At 45.2% G+C, this 23,971-nt stretch overlaps 1 long non-coding RNA gene and 1 pseudogene across 1 annotated transcript in view; one reads left to right on the top strand and one right to left on the bottom strand.

The window, feature by feature from the left end:
* LOC139438725 (uncharacterized) overlaps positions 1–16,845 on the bottom strand; it is a 52,203-nt gene extending 35,358 nt beyond the window's left edge. Inside the window, exon 1 of the long non-coding RNA XR_011648469.1 lies at positions 16,822–16,845. This is a non-coding gene — a long non-coding RNA (uncharacterized lncRNA). The remainder of the gene's footprint in view (positions 1–16,821) is intronic.
* On the top strand, positions 12,535–13,946 carry LOC101420111 (heterogeneous nuclear ribonucleoprotein D0 pseudogene; annotated as a pseudogene).
* Positions 16,846–23,971: the final 7,126 nt, after the last annotated feature.

Below are 23,971 nucleotides of genomic sequence, written 5' to 3' on the forward strand. Positions count from 1 at the left end.
GGGGCTGGATTTGAAGGCAGGAGGAGGGGCAGGGACCCTTGCAGAAGGGGCACTAGGGGACCCCTGGGCCAGATCTGTGACTGATGTGAGAACCTCTCTCCATCCGATAGCTCACCTGGTCCAGGCCAAGAGTCTGGGTTGGGCCAGGCTGCCAGGTCACTCTTCAGAGGGGGATTCCTCACCAACCAAAGTTCCAAGGCCTGGTCAAATGGGCCTACCTAGGGCTGGCATTGCACTGCAGGTCTCTCCCATGGCAATGGTCACAGACATGCTGTCTCCAATTGCATCACCTCCATCTTTTTTAACTGAAAACCTGGCCTTTTCCACTGGTTGCCTGAGGGTTCCTGTCTTGGCTCCCTGCCAGCCAACCCCTCCTCATGCCCAGAGGCCTGTCTCCCAGAGAGGAGAGGCTCAGAGACTTTCCTGTTCCCTGTCAATTCCCTCTCTTTCTCAGTGTTTCTTTTCTGGGATGAGAGGGGCCCCTGAGGACCCATCTGACTCTTCTTAGAAATGAGCCTGCCCTTTCTCCTCTCACCCTGCTTTTTGGTACAGTATTAATGAACATTTTTCTTTTCTCCAGGTTTGGGGGACCCAAAACGAAGCTGCTTACATATCTGGTTGTGAGACTTTTCAGTGGAAATAATTTCTGCTCACTTGAGGCACTACGGTCAAGTGGGATTACAGGTCCTTCTGTTCCGTGTATGAGGTACATTATAAGAAGCCATCGTGACCGTCAAAAGTGGTTGTATGGGTTGTTTTGGCATTGGCTCAAGTAATAATGATCAATTTCTGAAAAAAATAAAAATAAAAACTGGAAGCACATTTTGCTCGCCCAGAGCACGCAATGCAACCAGGTGATTTTCCTACTGATTGTCATTCAAAGCCACCATAGCAGGTGACTCAACACGTATATTGACAAGATTTCCAAACTAAAGCAGACGACCTTCTCGCCGAGGAGCAGCTGAGTAGATAAAGCCCCGGTTACTGATGCTTCTGAGGGCTGCGGGGACACACAGGTCTACATTGATGGCAGGTGGTTCTGAGCTTCAGTGCCCTGCCAGTGGGCCCTACTTTGGAATATGTGCTCCTGAAGGTGCTGGAGTTGGATTCAGGTGGGACCTCCCTACACATGCCTCTTCTTGCACTTTGGGTGAAAATGAGTCTGCAGATTGCCACCTGAAGTGATGTAAGTCATAGAGGACTTCCCAAAAGGCCAGGCCTTCTGCCCAAAGGGTCCAGTGTTCCCAGGAGGGGAAGAGCTCTATGAGTGAGGGCACTTTGGGGGAGCACTTCATCCTGAGCAAGACATCCAAGCTCTCCCCAGCAACAGGACATGGACAAGTCTGCAATCCTGCTCTTCCCCAGCAGCCCTGCCACTCCTTCATTTTCACCTCCTCTCGCCACCTTGACCCTCTTAGGCAAGCTCGTGGGGACCACAGAGAGAGGAGGTGGCTTGAACCTGAAATGTAAGCACTGGACCAGTAAAAGGACTTAATCCTGAATCGTGAACCCTCATCTCTACTTAATGACACATTACTACTACACTACTTCTCAAATAAAGTAAAAAAGAAAACCAAAAATGGAAAGAAAATATTTGGAATACCTATTTCTGCTAATAGTGTAATGTACAGAACATAAGGACAATTACTGTAACTCTACCAAAGCACAAAGAGCCGCAGCAATAAATGGGAAAAGGGCCTGAATAGGCAAATCTGCCTAGAATACATACAATTGACTGAAAAGCACATAAACAGATGCTCAACATCACTAGCCATTAGAGAAATACAAATAAGATACCAAAGATAAAAACGAGGCACTACTTTCTACACACACTCTCAAAAGCTCTTGTTAGGGGAAAAAATGGTTGAAAAGATGTGGGAAAGTGGACCCCTTAAACACTATGGATGGGAATTTAAAATGCTGATGCTCAAAAGTTAAACACAGAATTACCATGGCAGCTGGCAATTCCACTCCTAAATATACACACCAAAGGAATGAAAGTAGGGTCTCAACCAAATACCTCTATGCTTTTATTCATAACAGCCTCATTCAGAAGAGGAGTTGTAAAGGAAGGGAGTTGGGAGTTACTGCTAAAGGGGCATGAAGTCTGGTTGGGATGATGGAAAGGGTTTGAATATAGTGGTCAAAGCTACAAAATATTATCGATGAACTCTATCAATGTCACCATGTGTCCCACTTACAATGATTAAAATGATTTTTATGCTAAGAATGTTTTTCCACAATTAAAAGGAAAAAGTCAAGTATGGCACTGACCACATTTATAGAATGAAAGATCCAAGCCACATGATCCCCTCAATTGACTCAGAAAGCACTTTTGAAAAATTCCCACACCCGTTCATATTAAGGAAACATTCAGAAAGGTAGGAGGAGATGGCATCTTGTCCATATGATAAAGGATATTGATGAAAAACCAGCTGTTAAGATGAAAAGACCTGCTCAAAAAGGAAAGACTTTTCCCTAAATCAGAAGAAAAGACTTAAAATCAGATTTAAAAACTTTTCTGCATGAAAGTTCATTATCAAGAAAGGAAAAGGAAAATGTCCTGAAGTAGGGACAAAACACTTGAACATCATGTGTGTGATGGGAGTTTAATATGCCAAGCCTATAAGCTACTGAAAGTCAAAAGTAAAAGGAGAAATACCACCATTAAAATAGGGGCAGGTGACTGGACCTTTTCCAAAGAAGATATACTAATGAGAAATAAGCATATGAGAAGGTGCTAAACATCACGAGACAACAGGGAAATACAAATAACAAAGGAAGTGCTATGGCTTCTTTAAAAATGTTGGATAACTACTGAAGTAGATGCAGTGTAATCAAAACCCTCACACATTGCAGAGAGAAAGTTAAAATGGCGAAGCCACCTTGGATTCCAGTTTGTTGATGCCTCAATTAGTTAACCATAGAATTTCCATACGACCTAGAAGTTGCACTCCTACTTTTATACTGAAAGGTCAAAATAGGTATTCAAACAAAACATTATCCAGGAATGATTTTAGTGTCTTTATTTGCCATATACAAAAGTGAAAGTAACTTCAATGTCCATCAATGAATGAATAAACTAAATGATATATATAGGCAACAGAGAACTGTACAGCTATAAAAAGGAATGCAGTTCTCAAAAGAGCTGAAATATGGACGAACCATGAAAGCACTGTGCTAACTGAAGTCAGTGCAAGGAATAGAACTGCAGAAGTGCACTGAAATCAGTTCAGTAAATGGTCAACTCCACAGGGACAAATTATCGATTAGCACACGGACTCGGGGCAGGCATCAACAGTAAAAGATTTCAGTATTGCGTGATGGAACATGCCTGGTAATGGTGGGAAGGGAAAATAGCACAGCATTGTGAATGTTAACAAGATGACAGAGTTGTGTGCTGTACTAGTCATCCAAAGGGGTGCTGATGCACAATTCCACAAGCCTGCTAGGCTCCACCAAAGGTATTTCTTTCTCGTAGGAGCTTACAGATACCAGGCTGTAATGCCTAAGTTATTTCCCTTGACAAAGTCTATTTGCACGTCTTGGAGCAAAATGACTGGCATCATCAGCCAGGGTGCAGGCATCCTGGCTTCCTCTCTTCCCAAGTCTTGCTTTTCTATGGGCTAAGCTCCTCTGTTTGGTCCACAAGGGCAGCTGTAGACTATGACTCTCTCTAGGCTTTGCCTTTCTCCACAAGGTCAGCTGGAGACAATCAGGTGAAGGACTGTTTCTCTCACTCACCCTGGGTATTCAGCCATGTCTAAGGAGCAGCTTCTATTCCTCTGTGTTCTTCCCTTGCCTCAAGGAATGTCTTGATGGGTTTGCTTCTCTTTCCTCTCTGAGCTTACTTCCCGGGATTCCAGCTAAGGCTTCAGCATCAAGCTCCAACTTCAAGAACTCCTCAACTCTGTCCTTTGCCATGCCTTTTCTCTGCCAGTCACCACTGCCCGTGGGATGGGGGCTCCATGTCCTAGTGACATGGCCCAACCAAAGCCCCCCTCATTGCTTATTCTATCCCCAGTATAGACCCGATGACGAACACACTCCAATAACAGTTTTTGGAATTCATAACCATAGCGAACTGCTACGTATACTGAAAATTGTTTCAAATGCTGGGAAATGAAGGCAAAGATTATAAGGGGCTTGCTCCTGTTGAGAACAGACTGCTCAATTGAGCTTATAAAAGAAGAGCTCATTGTTTCCTGCCAAGGTCAAGCTGGTGGAAAATCACCCTCTATGCATAGATCACACAAAATGTATTACAAAAGATTACTGCAAGACAGGTAAGAATATATTCAAAGAATTGGATAAAATACTCACTTGGGATAACCTGAAGTGGAATCTGCTCACATGGGACACCACTGATGGTGGAAAAGTATGTGACAGGTGGCAATAAGAGTCAGACAACTGCAGGTGGCTGCTGGAAATATGTCATTTAACACTTACAGCTTTTTTATTCTATCATTCACCAGCTGGTATTTGAGGGAACTCTTTAAACCTCTCATGTATTAAAGAAGGGGAGGATCCCATGAACCTTCCTCTGCTCAGAGGCACACTGCCAGCATTAGGAGATGCACATTTGCAAGCAATTTGCAGGTAAAGAACAATGACTCAGAAGCTGGCTTAAGTTAAATGCGGGTATCTCTTCCTCTCATTATAGACCTGTCATACAAAGGAATATACTCAGCTATTATGTTTAGATTTGAGTTTCTGTCAATAGAAAATTGTGGTTCATGTTTTAATTTTATATAGGACATGCTGGCAATATAATATTTTTTGAAAATGCAGAAATGTGAATACTCAGCACCATATACAACTCATTCAAATGATGGGATAACCTAAAAAGAACAGAGGCTTGAACCCAGTTGGACACGGCAGGATCCTGATTATATTCAAAGGTAGGAAAAGTAGCCAGAGAGAAAGCACAGAGGGGCTGAAGATGAGGTGTCAGGGATGGAGCTCTGACTGACAAAGCAGGGAGGCCAGAAGGACCCACCTTGCATTAAGTTATGCATGCTCAGGTGGCCACTGCGAGTGCAAGAAGGGGAGCTCTGTCTCTCCCCATCAGCCGAGTCCCTCAGCTTCGGTGGATGAGCCACACGTTGGTAGCTGCCAGGGTGGTGCTTCAGCCCCCCCCTTCCTAATAGCCACCAAGTTCAATTGGCACCACTGCCCACCTGCCTCCAAGTCCCAGTGTTCCTGGCACCTGCCTCCTCAGGGCACTAAAACTCCAACTCCATCCCTCAGATGGGCCATAGCAGCCTGGGGCTTGGAAGTACATTAAGGACAAGGATAGGTGTGGAGGATACACCCTGTGAGGCAGGAGGCCTGGGGACACACCTTGGGCTCACCTGCACCTCAGGGCAGATACTGCAGGAGAAATGGGGGCAGTTCTGTTCCAATCAGCCCTGAACCACTCAGGGTGGTAAGGGAGCATGACAGGGGCTTCACGTAGTTCCCTGCAGCCACAAGAACCACCAGCACCTGCAGCCACTGGGCACTAAAGCTCTCACTCACATTGGCACAGCAGTCATCCCCATCCCTCAGCCCACCAACAGATTCCATGGTTAGAAACTCCCAGCAGGTCAGCGGCTGGATGACCTGTGCTCCTCCCTGTTCAGCCCTTCTGCCCCAAGTCCCAGCACTTCTGATGGGCTCCATCCAATCCCATGCATGCTGTGACTACTTCAGGCTGGCTATACTTTCCAACAGCCCTAGAACAGGGGAGGCCTGGACAGATGGAGGGGAAGTAGTGAGGAGAGGTCGAGGAAGAGTCACTGCCTGCAAAGTGTTGGAAGCAGTCCAGGAGGGCCTTGCCAACACAATGCAGGACCATCTGTCCTAGATTTACCCATCCAGGGGTGTGCTGGTGAGGAGGAACCTCCTCCAAGCCTGGACAGCCAAAGGGGCAAGGCCTCCTCACCAGTTTCTGCACGGTCTGCTGCAGCCCAGAGGCCTGGAAAAAGTCCACTGAGCACTGTCACCCTGCTGACAACTTCCTACATGCAGCGTGTATGTGCACCCGGCCCATTCCCCTTTGACAGTAGCTTCATCGAAATGCCCAGTGGCTGAAGTGAGCCATTTCATGTACTTCCAGAAGGGAAACTGTGAGGCCACCATTTTCTGTGTCAGTAGCACCTGACAACAAGAAGACCCTCCTAGCTAAGCCTCCCTGCCTGCCAAGGGCTGGTGCCAGTTCCTGAGGGCACGCTGAAAACCTAGCACAGGCTGGTGCCAGGAAAGGCCTCCATCTGCCTCTTCTGATCCCTGCACTTCATCCAGGTGACTGGATTGGGACTTCAACAACTTTCAAAAGGCAATCCACCTAGCAATCCCAGGAATTCCCCATAAGCAAACTTGAGTGACTTTCCCTGGACTCTGGGCATATTGGTAGAAGCCTGATGCACTGAGAAGATTTGAAATTTTTCCAAGATGTTCATAAAACCAAGGAGTAGCAACCAGAATCCATACAAGACCTGCGGTACATCTTGGGGAAGAACACACCAGACTCGAGCATTTTCCATCAGTCAACGTGAACATTAGAAAATGCTAGGAGGTATTATATGCCCTCAGCTGAGGGCCACAGAAAAGGGGATTGGGCTACATCACATAGGAAATTCCACCTGGCTGGAAGGTCATGGCTTTCAAAGTGTGACAGAAGTTACCTGGAGCCACATCTGCAGATTGTCAGCTGAAGCAATGTAAGTCCTAGAGAACTTCCCAAAATGCCAGGCCTTCTGCCAGAAGGGTCCAGTGTTCCCAGGAGGGGAAGAGTTATCTGATTGAAACCACTGTATGGGACCACTCCATCCTGAGCAAGGTATACAAGCTGTGCCTATCAACAGGACATGGACAAGTCTGCAACCCTGCTCTTCCCCAGTAGCCCCGCCAACCCTTCATTTTTGGCTCCTCTTGCAACCTGAACCTCTTAGGCAAGCTTGTGGGGACCCCAGAGTGAGAAGGTGGCTCTAACCTGAAACGTAGACCCTGGCCCAGAAAATGTACCTATTCCCGAATTGGGAACCCTTATCTCTACTTAACTGCATGTTACTACTACACTGCTTTTCCAATAAAGTAAAAAAAGAACACCAAAAAAGGAAAGAATATATTTGGAAACCCTATTTCTGCTAGTAGTGTAATGTACAGAACATAAAGAGAATTACTGTAACTCCACCAAAGCACAAAGAGCCACAGCAATAAATGGGAAAAGGGCTTGAATAGACATATCTGCCAAGAATACATACAAATGACTGAAAAGCACATAAAGAGATGCTCAACATCATTACCACTAGAGAAATACAAATAAGATACCAAAGATAAAAATGAGGCGCTACTTACTACGTACACACTTGAAAGCTGTTATGGAAAAAAATGGTTGAGAAGATGTGGAAAAATGGACCCCTTAGAAAATATGGGTGGGAAATTAAAATGCTGTAGCCAGAAAGTTAAACACAGAATTACCATGGGAGCTGGCAATTCCACTCTGAGGAAAACACACCAGAGGACTGAAAGCAGGGACTCAACCAGATAGATCTATGCCAATATTCATGACAGCATCATTCAGAAGAGGAGCTGTGAAAGGAGGGAGTTGGGAGTTATTGCTAAAGGGGCATGAGGTCTGGGTGGGATGATGGAAAGAGTCCAAATAGAGCGGTCAAAGTGACCCAATATTATCAATGAACTCAATCAATGTCACCACGTGTCCCACTTACAATGATTAAAATTATTTTTATGCTAGGAATATTTTTCCACAATTAAAGGAAAAAATCAAGTATGGTAATGACCACATTTATAGAGTGAAAGATACAAGCCATATGATCCCCTCGATTGACTCAGAAAACGCTTTTGAAAAATTCCTACACCCGTTCATATTAAGGAATCATTCAGAAAGGTAGGAGGAGATGGCAACTTCCTCCATATGATAAAGGATATTGATGAAAAACCAGTTGCTAAGATGAAAATACTTGCTCAAGAAGGAAAGATCATTCCCTAAGATCACAAGAACAGACTCATCAGAATTAAAAACTTTTCTGCATGAAAGTCCATTATCAAGAAAGGAAAAGGAAAATGTCCTGAAGTAGGGACAAAACACTTGAACATCATGTGTGTGATGGGAGTTTAATATGCCAAGCCTACAGGCTACTGAAAGTCAAGAATAAAAGGAGAAATACTGCACTTAAAATACGGGCACGTGCCTGGACCTTTTCCAAATAAGATATACTAATGAGAAATAAGCACACGAGAAGGTGCTAAACATCCTGAGACATTAGGGTAATACAAATAACAAAGGAAGTGCTACCACTTCTTTAAAAATGTTGGATAACTACTAAAGTAGATGTTGCATAATCAAAACCCTCACACATTGCAGAGAGAAAGTTCAAAGGGTGAAGACACTTTGCATTCCAGTTTGGTGATGCCTCAGTTAAGCATAGAATTTCCATATGACTTAGCAGTTGCACACCTACATTCCTACTGAAAGGTCAAAACAGGTGTTCAAAGAAAATGTTATCCAGGAATGATTTCAGTGTCTTTATTTGCAATAGCCAAATGTGGAAGCAACTACAATGTCCACCAATGAATGCGTAAACTAAATGGTACATAAAAGCAACAGAGAACTGTACAGCTATGAAAAGGAATACTGTTCTGCAAAGAGCTGAAATATGGATGAACCATGAAACACTGTGCTAACTGCAGTCAGCGCAAGGAAAAGCACCACAGAACTGCACTGAAATCAGCTGGGTAAATAATGAACTGCACAGAGACAAAATATCGATGACCACATTGACTCGAGGCAGGCATCAGGAGTAAAGGATTTCAGTTTTGCATGATGGAAAATGTCTGGTAATAGTGGAAGGGGAAAATAGCACAGCATTGTTACTGTTAACAAGATGACAGAGTTGTGTGCTGGACTAGTCAGCCAAAGGGGTGCTGAGGCACAATTCCACAAGCCTGCTAGGCTCCACCAAAGCTATTTCTTTCCGGTAGGAGCTTACAGATACCAGGCCACAATGCCTAAGTTACTTCCCTCGACAAAGTCTATTTGAACATCTTGGAGCAAGATGACTGGCAACATCAGCCATGGTGCAGGATTCCTGGCTTCCTCTCTTCCCAAGTCTTGCTTCTTTCTGGGCTAAGCTCCTCTGATTGTTCCACAAGGGCAGCTGTAGACTATGAGGCTCTCTAGGCTTTGCCTCTCTCCACAAGGTCAGCTGGAGACAATCAGGTGAAGGGCTCTGTCTCTCACTCACCCCGGGTATTCTGCCATGTCTAAGGAGCTGTTTCTATTCCTCTGTGTTCCTGCCCTGCCTCAAGTCCTGTCTTCCTGAGGCTTGCTTCTCTTTCCTCTCTGAGCTTACTTCCCTGGATTCCAGCTAAGGCTTCAGCATCAAACTCCAACTTCAAGAATCCTCAACTGTTTCCTTCACCATGCCTTTTCTCTGCCAGTCACCACTGCCCATGTGTCCTACCTAGTGAATGTCCTACCTAGTGAAGTGTCCCAATCCAAGCTCTTCTCATAGCTTAGTCTTTCCCAGGTACAGATCAGATGACAAACACACTTTAACAACAATTTTTGGAATTCATAACCATAGCAAACTGCTACGTATACTGAAAATTGTTTCAAATGCCGGGAAATGAAGGCAAAGGATTATAAGGGCCTTGGTCCTGTTGAGAACAGACTGCTCAGTTGAGGTTATCAAAGAAGAGCTCGGTGTTTCCTGCCAAGGTCAAGCTGGTGGAAAATCACCCTCGATGCATAGATCATACAGAATGTATTACAAAAGATTACTGCAAGATAGGGAAGAATATGTTCAAAGATACAGATAAAACACTAACTTGGGATAACCTGAAGTGGAATCTGCTCACATGGCACACGACTGATGGTGGAAAAGTATGTGACAGGCAGCAACAGGAGAGTCACGCAATGCAGGTGGCTGTGGGAAATGTAAGTCATTTAACACTTACAGCTTTTTTATTCTATCATTCACCAGCCGGTATTTGAGGGAACTCTTTAAGCCTCTCATGTATTAAAGAAGGGCAGGGTCCCAGGCACCTTCCTCTGCTCTGAAGCATACAGCCAGCATTAGGCAATGCACATTTGCAAGCAATTTGCAGATAAAGAACACTGACTGGGGCAGCAGACTTGGCCCAGTGGTTAGGGCATCTGTCCACGACATGGGAGGCCCACGGTTCAAAGCCCGGGCCTCCTTGACCTATGTGGAGCTGGCCCATGGGCAGTGCTAATGCATGCACAAGGAGTGCCGTGCCACAAAGGGGTGCCACCCCGCATACGGGAGCCCCATGCGCAAGGAGTGCACCCCATAAGGAGAGCTGCCCAGCAAGAAAGAAAGTGCAGCCTGCCCAGGAATGGTAACGCACACACCGAGAGCTGATACAACAAGATGATGCGACCAAAAGAAACACAGATTCCCATGCCGCTGACAACAACAGAAGTGGACAAAGAAGATGCAGCAAATAGACACAGAGAACAGACAACCAGGCTGGGGGGGCTAAAGGGAGAGAGAGAAATAAATAAATAAATAAATAAATAAATAAATAAATAAATAAATAAATAAATCTTTAAAAAAAAATAAAAAGAACACTGACTCCGAAGCTGGCTTAAGCGAAATGCAGGTATCTATTCCTCGCATGATAAGACCTGTCATACAAAGGATTATACTCAGCTATTGTTTTTAGATTTGAGTTTCTGTCAATAAAAAGTTGTGGTTCATGTTTTAATTTTATGTAGTACATGCTGGCAAAATAATATTTTTTGAAAATGCAGAAATTTGAATACTTGCGGCACCATATACGACCTATTCAAATGATGGGATAACCTAAAAAGAGCTGAGGCTTGAACCCAGTTTGATGCAGCAGGATTCTGAGTATATTGGAAGGTAGGAAAGTAGCCAGAGAGAAAGCACAGAGGTGATCAATGTGAGGTGTCAGGGATGGAGCTCTGACTGACAAAGCAGGGAGGCTGGAGGGACCCACCTTGCATTAAGTATGCATGCTCAGGTGGCCATTGCCAGTGAAACAAGGGGAGCTCTGTCTCTCCCCATCAGCCAAGTCCCTCAGCCTTGGTGGGTGCCTGCCAGGGTGGTGCTGCAGCCCTACCTTCCCAACATCCACATTGTTCACTTGTCACCACTGCCCACCTGCCTCCAAGTCCCATGTTCCTGGAACCTGCCTCCTCAGGGCATCACACCTCCAACTCTCTCCCTCAGACTGGCTGGAGCCCCCTGGGACTAAGAATACAATAGGACAAGGAGAAGTATGGAGGATCCACCCCATGAGGCAGGAGGCCTTGGGACACACCTTGGGCTAACCTCACATCAGAGCAGATACTGGAGCAGCCATTGGGGCAGCTCTGTCCCAATCAGCCCTTTAGCACTCAGGGGCAGTAGGGCAGCAAGACAGTGGCTTTCCATAATTCCCTGTGGCCAGAAGACCCACCAGCACCTGCAGGCACTGGGCACTAAACCTCTCTCATGTTGGCACAGCAGTCTTCCCTGTCCCCCAGACCACCAATAGACACCATGGTTATGAACTCCCATTAGGTCAGTGGCAGAATGACTTGTGCTCCTCACTGCTCACACTTTCTGCTCCAAGCCTCAGGCCTTCCAATGGGCTCCATCCAGGCCCATTCATGCTTTGACTACTTCACCCTGGCTATCCTTCCCAATGGCCCTAGAACAAGGGAGGCCTCAGCAGATGGATGGGAAGTTGTGGGAAGAGGTTGAAGGAGAGTCATTGCCTCTGAAGTGGTAGATGCAGCCCAGGAGGGCCTTGCCAACATTGTGTAGGACCACCTCCCCTCAATTTACCCATCCAGGTGTGTGCTGGTGAGGAGGAATCTCCTCCAGTCCTGGATATCCAGGGCAGCATGGCCTCCTCACCTGTTTCTACAGGGTCTACCTGAAGCCCAGAGACCTGAAAAAGGTGCACTGAGCACTGTCACCATGCTGAAAACCTCCTACATGCAGAGTTTACGTGCACCTGGCCCAATCCTCATTCACAGAAGTTTCACTGAGCTCCACAGAGCTGAAGTGAGCCATTTCATGTACTCTAGAAGGGCACTGAGACCACAACTTTCTGTCAGGAACAGCTAACAATCAGGATACATTCCCAGCTAATCCTCCCCACCTGCCAAGGGTTGGTGACAGTTCCTGAGAGCACATTGAAAATCTACTGCAGGCTAGTGTCAGAAAAGGCCTCCACCTGCATTGCCTACTCCCTGTGTCTTGTCCAGGTGACTGGATCAGGACTTGAACAGCTTTCAAAAATTAATCCACCTAGCAATCCCAGGAAGTCCCCATAAGCAAACCTGGATGACCTGCCCTGGGCTCCTGGTGTGTTGGCATGGGAATGACACACCGAGAGGATTTGAAAAATTTCCAAGGTGTTCATAAAACCAAGGAGCAACAACCAGTACCTGTATAAGATCTGTGGTTCATCTCAGGGAAGAAAAAGCCAGACTCAAGCATTTTCCATCAGTCAACGTGAACATTAGAAAATGTTCGGTGGCATCATATGCCCTCAGGTGAGTGCCACAGAAAAGGGGTTTGGGTTGCACTCTAATAGGAAATTCCATCTAACTGGAAGGTCATGACTTTAGAACTGTGACAGAATTTTCCTGGAACCTCATCTGCAGATTGCCAGTTGAATTGATATAAGTCGTAGAGAACTTCCCAAAAGGCCAGACCTTCCATCAAAAGGGTCCAGTGGTTCAGTTGGCCATTTTAGGTGGTCCGCAGTGGCGCCATTAAAGTGAAGAGGCGGCAAGAGGGGCCACCACTACTTCTTTTTCTTTTAAGTGCAGCCAAAAAGAGCAGGAGTGCATGCCACGTGAGAGTGGGAGGCGAGGGAACAGGTCAGGGAGAGGCGCAGGAGCTTTAACAGCCACGCGTGCTCCCTCTCTGTCTTGTGTGTCTCGCGAGGTAGAGCAGGGTGCACGGCACCAGTGGGGATTACTTTGCTGCTAGTTTCAGTTCAGGGCAGCGGCGGGTGTAGTCTAGGCGGCAGGGGTGGAGGCAGTAGCACGACGTCGGAGGAACAGTTCGGTGGGGACGGGGCGGTGGCGGTGGTAATGGCGGCGGTAGGTGCCTGGGCGGGTGAGCAGGAGGGAGCCATGGTGGCGGTGGAGCAGGGGGCAGCGGCAGTGGCAGGTAGCGAAGCTGGGACTGGGGGCAGACCCACAGCCAGAGGCACCGAAGGGGGCAGCGCCGAGTCAGAGGGGGCAAAGATGGATGCCAGTAAGAACGAGGAGGATGAAGGGAAAATGTTTACAGGAGGTCTTAGCTGGGACACTACAAAGAAAGATCTGAAGGACTACTTCTCCAAATTTGGTGAAGTTGTAGACTGTACTCTCAAGTTAGATCCTATCACAGGGTGATCAAGGGGCTTTGGCTTTGTGCTATTTTAAGAGTCTGAAAGAACATAAATTGAATGGGAAGGTGATTGATCCTAAAGGGGTCAAAGCCATGAAAACAAAAGAGCCTGTTAGAAAAAAAATTTTGGGTGGCCTTTCTCCAGATACACCTGAAGAGAAAATAAGGGAGTACTTTGGTGGTTTTGGTAAGGTGGAAATCATAGAGCTCCCCATGGACAACAAGACCAATAAGAGGTGTGGATTCTGCTTTATTACCTTTAAAGAAGAGGAACCAGTGAAGAAGATAATGGAAAAGAAATACCATAATGTTGGTCTTAGTAAATGTGAAATAAAAGTAACCATGTCAAAGGAACAGTATCAGCAACAGCAACAGTGGGGATCTAGAGGAGGATTTGCAGGAAGAGCTCATGGAAGAGGTAGTGATCAGGAAAGTGGTTATGGGAAAGTATCCAGGCGAGGGTCATCAAAATAGCTACAAATCATACTAAATTATTCCATTTGCAACTTATCCCCAACAGGTGGTGAAGCAGTATTTTCCAATTTGAAGATTCATTTGAGAGTGGCTCCTGCCACCTTGCTAATAGCAGTTCAAATTAAATTTTTTCTACCAAGCCCCTGAATGGAAGTATGACCTTGGGTCCCTCTGAAGTTTAATTCTGAGTTCTCATTAAAAGAAATTTGCTTTCATTGATTCATTTCTTAATTGCTATGCTTCAGAATCAATTTATTTTATGCCCCTTCCCCAGTATTGTAGAGCAAGTCTTGTGTTAAAAGCCCAGTGTGACAGTATCATGATGTAGTAGTGTCTTACTGGTTTTTTAATAAATCCTTTTGTATAAAAAACAAACAAACAAAAACACAAAAGGGTCCAGTGTTCCCAGGATGGGAAGAGCTCTCTGATGAAAAGCACTGTGTGTGAGCACACCCTCCTGAGCAAGGCATCCAAGCTCTCCCCAGGGACAGGACATGGGCAAGTCTGCAACCATGCTCTTCCCCAACAGCCCAACCACATATTCATTTTCTGCTCCCCTTGCACCCTTGACCCTCTTAGGCAAGCTCATGGAGACCACAGAGCAAGAAGGTGGCTCTAACCTTAAATGTATGCCCACTTATTGTATGAGTCTCCAGAAGTCAGAAAGAGGACCTAATCCCAAAATTTGAACCCTGATCTCTATTTAACTACTTTACTACTATACTACTTTTCCAAAAACTAAAAAAGTAAACCTAAACAGGGAAAGAAAATATTTGGAAACTGTTTCCACTAATAGCATAATACACAAAACATAAAGAGAATTACTATAACTCAACAAAGGACAAACAGCCCCATTAAAAAATGGGAAAATGGCTTGAATAGACATATCTGCCAAGAATAAATACAAATGCCCAAAAAGCATGTAAACAGATGCTCAACATCATTAGCCATTAGAGAAATGCACATAAGATACCAAAAATAAAAATGAGCTGCTACTACACACATGCTTTAATGCTGGTTTTAGGGGAAAAAAAATGGTTTTGAAGATGTGGAAAAATGGAGCCCTTGTAAATTATGGGTTCAAAATAAAACGAAAGTCACACAATCCACTTAAAAAATGGTCAAGAAATTTGAACTGACACTTTCTCAAAGAAGCAATTCAAATGGCCAAAAGGCACATGAAAAGATGCTCAAAATCACTAGCTATTAGGGAAATGTAAATCAAAATTTCTAGGAGATACCATGTTATTCCCATCAGACTGGCAGCTATCAAAAAATAGAAGACTACACGTGTTTGAGGGGATGAGGAGGAATGGGAACACTAATCCAGTGCTATTGGGAATGCAGTAGAATCCAGCCATTCTGGAGCACAGTTTGGCAGTTTCTCAAAAAACTACCTGTAGATTTGCCACATGACCCAGCCTTCACTCTACTGGGTATATATGCAGAAGAACTGAAAACAAGGACACAAACCTATGCACACCAATGTTCATAGTGCCAATGTTTCATTATTGCTAAAATTTGGATTCAACCCAAAACCCATTGACAGAGGAATGGATAAACAAAATGTTGTCTATACATACAATGGAATACTACTCAGTTATAAGAAGAAATACAGTACAAACAAATGGGAAAACATGGATGAATCTTGAGGACCTTATCTATAGTGAAGCAAGTCATGCATTGAAGTACAAATACTACATGACCTTTCTGATATGAAATAATCAAACCAAGCTGTCTCAGAGAGCTAGAAACTGGATGATAGGCTTACAGGAAATTGTGGGGAGAGGAAGGTTGTGCACTGATATCTACATGAGTGAAATCTACGATAAAGTGGAGGTTAAGCAGTTGTACAGGGAAGGGATAAGATGGGGGCATAGGGATAATATTGGGTGGGTCTTTGCAGGTCTGAGGGGGTCTAGGGTGGGAGGATGGGTCAGATGGCCTAAGGAATCAGGGGGAGGGCTGGGGGAACAATTGAACATGGGAGATAGTTGGGTATGTGTGGGTAGAGCTGCTGAGACCTTCAGTGTCGCTGTGCTGCGCACCGCCGGATGAGAAAACTCTCAGGCGTACACACTTTAGGGCACACCCTAAAGATGGCGCACCGGCAGAGAGCAGAAGCGATCAAGCGCCACCCTTCTGCCTCCGTCTGTTGGCATACAGTCCAATTTAAAAATTACAGAAAGAGTAACACTGCGCTAGCGCCAATAGCTAACTAACATCCTGCCACTTATTCTATATAAGCCGCTGATGCTGCGCAATAAAGTAGATTCGTGTCTTGAACCAGTCTCCGGAGTGTGTTTATCTCCGTCGCCCTCACCCCAGCGAGTAACCAAGTTCAACAAATGGCACCCGGAACAGGGACCCGCTGCATCAAAGCGGTGTGTCCAAATTGGGTGAGTGACCCTCGCCATGAGTAATCTGCCTTCCTCCGCATGGGCCCCCCAAGCTAGGGCTCTCCATACTCTCCTGGCGAGCAGGCGCATAAAAATATCAGAAAAAGAACTTAACCAGTACTGGGATATAATAGTCCGCTTTAATCTCTGGCTCTCCACCGTGTCTCTATGGAACCCTCAGACCTGGGCTAAATTGTTAAAGCGCACGCGCACTGCAAAAGTTCATGGAAACAAAACATTCCCTCTCGGCCTTATCCCTGCACTCCTAACTATTCATGCTTGCCTTGCAGGGGCTCCAGTAAACGAACCAGCCCCTATCCCTGATATAATGTCTGCAAACTGCTTCCCGGCAGCGCCCCCCTCCCCTCCCTGGGGTTGCAGGCGGGGCAGCCAGCGGCAGCGGCCCGGCCGGGGACCCCCGGTGGGCCGGGGTCCGGGGAGCAGAGTCCCGCGGGCCCAATGGGGGCCCGAAAACCCGGCAAGCCAGCGGCGGCAGCAACTATGGATGCGCGCCCAGCCCTTCCGGTAAACCGCCCCGATTGCGGCGGGCGTCTCACCCGTTCCAAGAGAGCTCGGCGGGCGCCGGCTCGGAGGGGGCATGCGCGCGGGATTGCAGGGAAACCCTCCCTCCCCGCCCCCAGCCTCGCCCCTCCCTCCGTTCCCCTCCTGGGTAGCAGCGCAGGCCCCCCGCCAAGTCCGCCCGGGGACCGCGGTTCCGCACAGCGCCTCGCCTCAGAGGGCACCTAGTAGCCAACTTAAAACTAGTACAAACCAAAAAAAAAATCCAACTGTTTGATTAAAACAAAGCATCACAAAAGCCCGCAGCAAGTGTTAACGCAGTGTAACTTCTGCCCAATGCTCTAAATATCAAAGTGAAAAAAATCCTTGTCCAACAAGAGCTAAACCTTAGCCACTTAAAGCCCACTGCTAGCCCCCATAGTACCCCTGTACAAAAAAAAAAACACACACACAAGGAACAAATGGCGCTTTCTTAATGACTTACAAGCCATCAACTCTCATATAGAAAAAATGAGCTTACCACAACCGAGTCTCCCTCATCCCTGAGCTATACACAAAAATAATTATATTTTTATAATAAACATAAAAAAGATTTGTTTCTTTTCCATCCCATTGCATAAACATGACTGCCCATATTTCACCTTCACAGATCCGGCAATTAACCATGCTGTGCCAGCTGAACAATACCAATGAAAAGTCCTCCCTCAAGGCATAAAAAACAGTCCCACTATATGTCAAAATTTCATAAGCAATGCCACATTACCATTGCAAACTTACTGCCAAATCGTCCACTACATGAATAACATTCTCATAACACACCCTGATCAAAATCATCAAACAAACTATTTTAAAGTATTACTCCATAATCTAAAACAGTTAAGACTGTAAATCACCCCCCAAAAAAGTGCAAACTAAATCGCTCTTCAGCTTTCTAAAATATCGTATCAATACAGGCGTCGAGCCCTTGTCACCATCTCTAACAATACCACAAAACTGCACATTAAATGAACTACAAAAAATCTGCAGGGACATAAACTAAATCAAACCACATCTATCCCTATCATCACATAAATTAGCCCCCCTCTTTTCCCTTTTAAAGGGAGACCCCAATCCCCTGAGTCGTCGTGTCCTCACTTCTGAAGCTGAAAACGTCATAATATATATCAATTCCCAAATGCAAAACACAAAACTAGCCAAACTTAATCCTCATAAGCCTCTCATTGCCATAGTATTAGCAACCCCAGAAACACCCACTAGAGTTCTGTGTCAAAACGAGCCCCTATATTAGGTTCACCTTTCCTTCAACAGTCTAAACAAAATCACACCCCAAGTAACAGCCATCTGCCTACTGAGAAAAAAGCTACGCGTCACACAGCAAAACTCATTTATGGCCAGCAGCCTAACAAACTAATGCTGCCCTTTTCTAGAAAGCATATTACCCATCTCCTCCAATCCAACCTCAAAACGCAAATGCTTATAGCTAAATTTCCTGAACAACTAATCATCTGCCTGCTCACAAACTTCTCTCCACCCTTGAGCAATTGCCGTGCAGTTTCCATAAAAACACTTACCCGTGGTCCAAGCCACTCCCAAATAAACCCTTGTCTTTACAAACACCAATAAATCATTCAGTATAGTACTCATAAAACAACAAAAACAAATGAATCAAATTATAATATGCCCCCATAATAGCTCAGTACAGTTTAAAACACTATATGCACTCCTCCTTGAGCTATATCATTGTCAAAATATCCCTATAAATATCTTCTCCGACAGTGTTTATGCAGTACAAACCATTCATAGCCTTCCACATGCAGTCTTCCGCTCAAGAAAAACCCAAATAGATAACCTGTTAATCCAAACCAAAACTATCCTTAAAAAATAGAACACAACCATGGTACATACAGCACATTGAAGCACATACTGGTTTGTCTGGCCCTCTAGCATGAGAGAACCAACACGCAAATGAATCCATTCAATTAATCCTCACTACATCTACAATCAACCAAGCACGTACCCTTACACGCCAAATTCCACATGTCTGCACACACACTCAAGCAGCTTTACCCCTCACTCTCTCATCAACAATGTAAACATCTAACTCGCACCTGCATGCATTGTAGTCCCCTGTTACCTCTAGAACCACTACAACCCCAAAGAATCAACCTAAGGGAGTTACGTCCTAACAGCTTATAGCATATAGATGTCACCCACATCCCCTCTTTTGGAACTCTAAAATATGTCCATATAATTAATAACACATATTCTAAATTTATGTTTGCCACTGTCTCTCTAATAAGCATACCTGTCATGCTACTTCTGCCTTGTTACAAGCCATTCTACAAATAGGAATGTCATAGGCCTTAAAAACATACAACAAGCCCTGTTATACCTCCCAATCCTTCCAATCCTTCTGTTCTAAATAGCGAGTCAAACACTTTACAAACATCCCACACAACCCACAAAATCAAACCATTGTCAAATGCGTCCATGCCACCCTGAAACAACAAATATTAAAACAAAAGAGAAAGAACCCTAAAGATATACCCAAAAACATCATAACAAAAGCTCTGACTACACTAAATTACTTTTCTTTCAATTCTGAAAGTCTCTCTCCCACCAGCAAGCACTGGGGAGGACATTCTATACCCACACCGGTGCCCTTAGTGCGCTGGAAGGACCCCTTAACACAACAATGGAATGGGCCCCATCCCCTACTAACGCAGGGGTGAGGGTTTGCTTATGCCTTTCCAGAAAATGCAGACCAGCCCATCTGGGTCCCCAGCAAATTGATACAGCCTGCCGTGCCCACTGAAAAACAAGACGGCCAATCCTCTGCTGCCGAAGATGACACCCCAAACAATCACTCAACTCGCAGGTGACATAAATAACCTGTCCCTGGAAGAAAGGCATGAAAGAGGCAGCCCTGTGAGACAACGCCATCAATGCCATACTCCTGCCCATTCCACGCGTTGCATCACATGAGAGACATCAAATCATTATGCACAGAAGTCCAACATATGGCACCTGCCCCTGCAACACCAGAAACCCTCTTCCTCCTCATCTGCTAGATCCTCACAGCGAACTCTGCTCATGAACAGCACCTTCGGACTGCAGTACAACACCCGCCTCTTCTTATGTCTGTGGACACGAACGCTCCACAGTTCCTGGCCGCATTTGCCACTGACTGTACCCTTGACTTGCCATATCTCAATGAACCTATGATCACTGAACAGCTCTTTAAAACATGTAAAAAACATACATGCTTTAGCAACTTACTCATACCCATTTTAACCAGTGGCTCCCATCCATATGCGTTACCCTAATTCCTGTTGCTAATGTTTTGCTTGCTCAGCAGCAACTCAAAACACATCTACTTGGCCCCTGGAACCAACAATTCCTCAACCTCACCCAATTATTAACATCCCAAATCTTATCTATTAACAACACCCGAGCCTCTGGTATAGACACATCTTTACTAGCTGCAATGTTAGAACACCTTCGGTCCCTCCTATCACTTCCCAACCTTCTAATATGGCTTATAATAGGAATCTTTATAGTCATTATATGTATTATCTATCAATATATCAACAAAAAACTTCATGCTTTATCCCAAAGAACAAAAGAACTAAAACTAGTACAATTGGCTTTAATAAATAACAGAGGGGGATATGTGGGTAGAGCTGCTGAGACCTTCAGTCTCGCTGTGCTGCACACCGCCAGATGAGAAAACTCTCAGGCATACACGCTTTAGGGCACACCCTAAAGATGGCACACCGGCAGAGAGCGGAAGCGATGAAGCGCCACCCTCCTGCCTCCGTCTGTTGGCATACAGCCCAATTAAAAAATTACAGAAAGAGCAACACTGCACTAGTGCCAATAGCTGACTAACACCCCGCCATTTATTCTATAGAAGCCGCTGATGCTGTGCAATAAAGTAGATTCGTGTCTTGAACCGGTCTCCGGAGTGTGTTTATCTCCATCGTCCTCACCCCAGCGGGTAACCGAGTTCTACAGGTATGTGGTTTAAACTATAATGTTGAGAAAACTCTTTAGAAAATTTAATAAAGGATTACCTGGTTAAGGTCCTTAAGTTGGGGGCATCTGGTACAGGGGCAGGCTTCTAGGGAGTGTGTGAATGCTCATCTTCTCATAGTGTTATAGTGTGTTATATCATTGGGTGGAGACTCATACAATAAGTGGGAAGGTGTGCCCACATCCTGGGGAGGCCTGATGTTCTGAAATAGATGGAATTGTGTCTCTCAAGAGAATTGGTGGCTCCCAATGGGGGAGGACAGTCTAGTATATCAAGCCCTCAGCATTGTTGTAAGTATCTGTGAATCTGGTCCTTCAAACAGTGAATATTGGTTGTCACTGTGGGTCCTGAGGGGAGGGAGAGAGAGGACTAGACTAGATGGAAGCAGGGTAACTGGGGATCAATGGACGTGTTCCATAAGCTCATGCGATGATGGATATAAGACACGTTAAATTACACCAAAAATGTATAAAAGTCTATAGGCTAAAATGTAAACCATAATTTAAAACATAAGGTAACTAAAATTTTAGAAAATGTGGGAAGTGGATTTTGGCTCACCTGATAGAGCATCCATCTACCACATGGGATGTCCAGGGTTCAAATCCTGCACCTCCTGACCCATGTGGTGAGATGGCCCACATGCACCACTGATGCGCACAAGGAGTGCCACACCACACAGGGGTGTCCCTCATGTAGGGAAGCCCCATGCACAAGGAGTGCACCCCGTAAGAAGAGCTGTCCCTCATGAAAGAAAGTGCAGCCTGCCCATGAGTGGTACAGCAACATGGAGAGCTGATGCAGCAAGACGATGCAAGAAAAAGAGACACAGATTCCCAGTGCCGGTGACAAGAACACAAGCAGACACAGAAGAACACACAGCAAATGGACACAGAGCAGACAACTTGGGGAGAGGAGGAGAGAAATAAATAAAAATTTTGAAAAAATGAAAATAAAAAATAAAAGATTAGAAAAATTGTGCTGTCTAAAATATAAACCATAAGTTAATCCAAAATGAAACCGTGTTTGATAGCTATGTTTCAATACCTTTACATCAGCTGCAGCAACCATAACATGAACATGTAAAAAGATCATTGCTGGGGAAGGGTGGAAAGGGTTTGATGTTGGATATATGGGAGTCCCCTGTATTTTATATGTGACTTTAACATGATCTAAAACTTTTCTGAAGACAAAATTAAAAATTAGGGAAAAAAAGAAAGGATGTAGACACTGAGGAAGAAATGAAAGGAACTGCCTTGCCACTGTACATACATGGCAACACCTATTAGAGTGATGAAAGGCAAAATGTCAAAACAAAGTTTGATGATATTTTGCACTTTTTAATACCCCAATTTATTTTTATTCTATTTTAGTGTTTCTAAAATAGTATGCATTCTACTACTAATCTTTAAACCTATCACTACTACTTCATTTTCATATTAATTGAATTTGGCAATATATTAGGGTTCATTTTTGAAGAAGTTTTGGACCACAGAGGGGTCCAGCTATGGCAAAGGAGGAACTCTGGTGTGGGGTGTTATTGGTGGGGGACACAAGGTTGGGAGGGAGTTCTCCAGGGCATGTATATAGGGTACATAAAATGGATATATTTTGGGCATAGTCATAGTAGTTACTGTTACAAATGACAACTGAGGGAGTGCTGAGTTCCTAGCCAGGGAAATGTGTCACATTCCCCAATGAAACAGCAACAACCTCCATGTGCAAGGGCAAAGACCAGTGAAGAAGAATGCTCCAATGATGAGCCCTTGATACTGAAGACTATGCTAATGAACGTGTGCGCCTGAAATTTGAACCAGGCCCAGAGCAGCAGGGTGCCTAAGAGTTACCTCCTGAGAACCTCCATGTTGCTGAAATGTGACCACTGTCTAAGCCAAACTCAGCATGTAAACATATTACCTTCCCCCTCCCCTCCATGGGACATGACTCCCAGTGATGAGCATCCCTTGCACTGAAGGATTATTACCAGTCACTAACTGGTGATGCAACTAGAAAAAGACCTTGAATAAAAGGGGGAAATGGTAAAGACAAATGAGTTTAGATGGTAAAGAGTCTTCAATAAAAGTCAGAAGGTCATCAGAGGGGTTGTGCTTATGCATGCCTTAGCAGGATCCCAGAGATAGCCAAAGCAGATACAACCCCAGGTACTGGTTCTCCTGAGGGCTGTGGAGACACACAGGTTCTATGGTTTAGGCCGTTGGCTCTGGAGTTCAGTGCCTTGTCAGTGGGCCCTACTTTGGAATTTGTGTTCCTGAGTGCGATGGAGTTGGACTTAGGTGAGACCTTTCTACACATGCCACTTCTGTCACTTTTACTGAACCTGTAGTTGGCACTGGGGTTGTGTATACCCAGGAGATTTGAATCTCTGGACTTGCCATGTGCCAGCTGGGCCCCGAGCCTCAGCAGAGTTGCAATTCCTACTCTCCATTTTGTTGGACTTACACAGGTCAGCTAATAGGGAAATGAAGATTGTCAACCACCATACCAGGGAACCAAGAGTGCCTACAACTCTAAGCAGGAGATTCACATCCATCAACCATGTGGGATCTAAACCCTCTCTCAACATAGAGGTCGAGTGGACATCACCAACCCAGGGTACACAGGATGGATAAATAAAATATGGATTAGAGTGAACTTACTGGTATTCTACTATAGAACAATTGTGACTAGTAATGGAAGAAACTATAGCATTTATCTGGAGAAAGTGGCCACAGGAGCCTGGAAGACTGATGGGCAGACCTATAGGATGGAAAAGCAGGGCTGAAAAGAGGACAAAGAGGAGATGCTGCCTCTGAGGCAGTGGATGTATCCCAGGAGGACCTTGCCAAGGTGGTGCATGACCACCTGCCCTGAATTTAACCATCCAGGTGTGTGCAGGTGTATAGGGGACAGTTCCCATCCTGGACAGCCAGGGTGCATGGCCTCCACACCTGATGCAGAAGAGACCACTGCAGCCCAGTGGCCTGAGGAAGGTACCTTGGGACAATATCTCCAACCTGAAAACCCCTTACACACAAAGTTTAGGTGCGTTCCTCTTTAGGACAAGTTCCTTGAGACCCCAGGAGCTGAAGGGAGACTTTGAATGTTTTTTCAGAAGCGCCCTAAAGCCACTAATTTCTGTCAGGAACAGCTAATTA

The sequence above is a fragment of the Dasypus novemcinctus genome, chromosome 3, assembly GCF_030445035.2.
Source record: "Dasypus novemcinctus isolate mDasNov1 chromosome 3, mDasNov1.1.hap2, whole genome shotgun sequence".
In the NCBI taxonomy this organism is placed as follows: domain Eukaryota; kingdom Metazoa; phylum Chordata; class Mammalia; order Cingulata; family Dasypodidae; genus Dasypus; species Dasypus novemcinctus.